This window comes from Pollicipes pollicipes, unplaced genomic scaffold (genome assembly GCF_011947565.3).
Source record: "Pollicipes pollicipes isolate AB1234 unplaced genomic scaffold, Ppol_2.1 Scaffold_2555;HRSCAF=2994_pilon_pilon_pilon, whole genome shotgun sequence".
Classification (NCBI taxonomy): Eukaryota; Metazoa; Arthropoda; class Thecostraca; order Pollicipedomorpha; family Pollicipedidae; genus Pollicipes; species Pollicipes pollicipes.
In genome coordinates this window covers 42,718,183-42,721,756 of record NW_023596136.1, presented here as the reverse complement: position 1 = coordinate 42,721,756, position 3,574 = coordinate 42,718,183, and positions in this window count along the sequence as shown.

Here is a 3,574-nt window from a genome sequence, read left to right as displayed (position 1 = left end):
TACTGTTCGCTGCCGGCATGTGGAATCGATATGGTGACGTCACGTTTGGCCAGCGCGTCCCCATGGAAACGCCAGCCAAACGGACCGCGCTTGTTTGCCTGACGTTTGAATCCCGCCGAGTAACGGACTTATCAGCTGACGCGTACCCGACAGCAGGCCACCCGCACCGACTGCGTCGCTAGATTCATAGTTGGTCACCTGCAGTCACCTGTGTTGCAACGCTGCAGTTCTTTCACTCAATCACTTCTGTTGCTTTTTCGCATCCCACGATTAAAAAGTGATCATCGCACTTCAACTATCGCTTCGATATTCCTCTTTATCTTGAATCCATTCGGAGTGGGCATTGTGAATGTGTCCCTCTCAGAGCTGATAATCTGCCATTTAAAATAATGGCTTATCCCATGCGTCAAGATAACCTATCGTGGGCAAAACGCTGCGCAATGAAACGATGTTTGACCGTAAGACGTCCTACCAACTCGGTCTCTGAGACTGTCCGTGGGCGTCTGACACCGGAGTCGTCGCTGTGGGATCTTGCGATCCCCTGTGGTGCATTCCTTGGTGGTCAAAGCTATCAAAGGGCCAGATCTCGAGCAAGAGCATAACCCCTCCCGCTGCGCCCAACCGAGGACCTTATGGCGAGGGCAAATTGCGACTGCTTTTTTTACTGAGGTCAGTGGAGGGAAGCCTGCCTATCAGTGAACAACGAGCATGGATTGCCATCAAAAAACGCTAAGGCATGGCAACTGACATGTTTAAAGACCTGGAAATGTTAAGCTGGGGTGGCATGATAATCACTTTACATGTGATCACGAGGAGCTCTTTAAAAGGATCCTAAAAATTGTAGAACGGAGAAAACGCAAAGGACAGGAAACGCTGTTGAGGCTTACTCCTGCGAGATTACGGAACATTGGCAGCGTTAATTGTCGACGGGTAAAAATTCGCCCGCTAAACATCGAGCCGCAAAGTATCAACACGCTTAATATTGAAACAAAAATATTGACACCGCAACATATCGACACAACAAAATGAGAACAGTTCAAAGCTGAAGCCCGCAAAATGTCTGCTCCGTACAGTGAAGACACTCAGAATGTTGGCCCAGTACAATAACGACACAAAAATATCGACAGCGGAAATAATTTATTTCAGCTGTTTGGGACACTGGCGTTGATACGTCCACAGTACAGAAATGTCACGAATACGGTCGTTAAAACGCTGCTATATTTACATCTGATAACGTATTTACGATACATCTCTCACTGCACTGATAACCACAAAATTGAGCGAGGTAAACACACAGAGTCTCATCAAAGTGAACATGGACTGAAAGAGCTTGATCTGCGGTCATGACGTTCGCCCTCCAAGCCAAACAGCATCCACCACTTCTGACATGCCTTCAAGGAGGCGATGGGTCCCACTGACTGTCAGAATTGCTTCCGCGCGACATCACTCCGGCAAGAACGTCGGTCCTCCGCTTCCCCTCATCTGTTCTCGTCCTAATTACGAACTTCCTTTCTGACACCACTCCGCATTGTTCAGCCTGGAGGACTGGTGGATGCCAATGACGCAGCACCCTCCTTTTCGCACACCTTTTTGGTACACGCCAGTCAACCTACTCGGCATGTAGGGCTCCTGCTATAGACAGGCCTCCTTCAGCACTTGCGGGATCAACACCCAACGCCTGGATTGATGTAAAGCAGGGAGAAGGCTGCTGAGACGCTTAGGCTGACATATCATGAATCGCCTTATTCTTTTTGTTGTTGTTCATTGGAGTTTTCGAGCGCGTCGACTGCAGTGGTCATTTTGCGCCCAGAATCGCCTTATTCAGGGTGACAGCGAGCGCAAGATAAGAATCACCTCATATAAGAAAATATTCGGAATAGCCACCTCATTGAAAATAGTTTCAGAGCATGGTCTTAGTCAAAAGCTTGGAGAAGGAAGCCCAATCAGTTGGGATCCTAGGACTCCTAGTTCGAGGAGATACGCAAACATCTCCACTCAAAGCGCGCCGTGCTATCTCAAATAAAAATACGAGCGGCAAAGATGTTCTACCTCAAGCTAAGCAAGCACGAATGTTTCACATTCCGGTCGCTGCATGCATGCCGGAACGAAGAGCCGAGGTGATGGACATTATCGCCCCGGTCGCCGAGCCACCCCACCTGGGTGGGCCGGCGGGCCAGACAGCCCGCTCGTCTCGGCCGGCTAAAGCCGCACGGGCTCTGAGCGCGCCACAAATGGTGCCGTTGTGACAGCTGTTCATGTGGCGACATTTCAAACGCTTCCGTCGTTCTTGTTCGTTTTTCGACAGCATGAAAACGTAACGCGCCGGCGTGAACACACGCTCACAGGCAAACGCGCGCGGACACAGTCCGCGCTGATGCGAATGTCAAGTTGTCTCCATGGAGAACATCGGCGAAGGAAAGTACTCTTGTTCATTCGACTTCCACAAGGCCGCAAAGAAGACTGGGCCGGCAGCCGCGCACGAGCAGCTTTTGCAAATGAGCCCTGGACCACCAGATCCATCTGGTCTAGCTTGGGTGAGTCATGTCATCTAGCGGCCAACAGGCGAAATGGACATTTGGCTACCTGACGCTAGGTTGGAGTCAGCGGTGTGGTCGGAGCGTCGCAAGGGCTGTAGACGGCGTCACCTGTAGGCGGCGCCACCGAAAATGCGCCTGCCGCCCCATCCGCTAGATGTCACCGTGCCCTATGCAGTTTCAGGTTTCACTTGGAATTTGTCACGTTAACTCCGCCAGCTGTATCTACAATCATTTCCTACCTTTTAACTTATTTGTTCACGCCAACAGAAGTAGTTCCAACTCGTAAAGACCTTTCATTTGGCGAATTGTTTCACATTGTCTTATATGCTTTTCGTCAGCGCCAACAGATAAGCTATGCAAACATCCGCACCCTCTCTCACGCAACGACACGCGCATGCGACGTTCGGGCCGCTCGCTGCTCCAGTGACTGCCGAATAAACCTTTGTGTTAAGATACGCGCTCAAGTGTTAGTGCCCATACGCGCAACAGGGCTGCATTCTGCGACCGTGCAAAATTCGTGAAACGACACAACCAAGGGCATAGGAACTGGGTGAGAGGGGGCAATGTGGTGCTCTTCCCTCTAACGTGAGAGCTGAGGGGAGACGTCACCCCGGCCCTTACCCCAAACTTGGAGGGCCGGGGGAGGGCCCATTCTGATATATGTTGAAGACCGATTCGAAATTGTAAAGGGATTATACAATTCTGTACAAGCTTCTTTTCACTCTTCAGGGGCCCATTATCACCTATTTATGATCCATTCTGACCAAAAAGAGGGCCCTTGAGCACACTGAGCCTGTAGAGTGGTCATTCCGACCTGTAGAAGGCGCATTATTCATTGGGGAGGGCCCATTCCGGCCTGTAGAGGCCTATTGTGATCTGTACAAAACCGGTCATTGATGAGGGCCCAACTGGGCGGTAGATGACCAGTTATGATCTGTGTGGTCTGTGGTGCAGGTGGCGCTGTCGAAACAGCGAGGACTTTTGGTTATTTATATATATATCGCTATATATTATCATGATATATAATATATGCATAT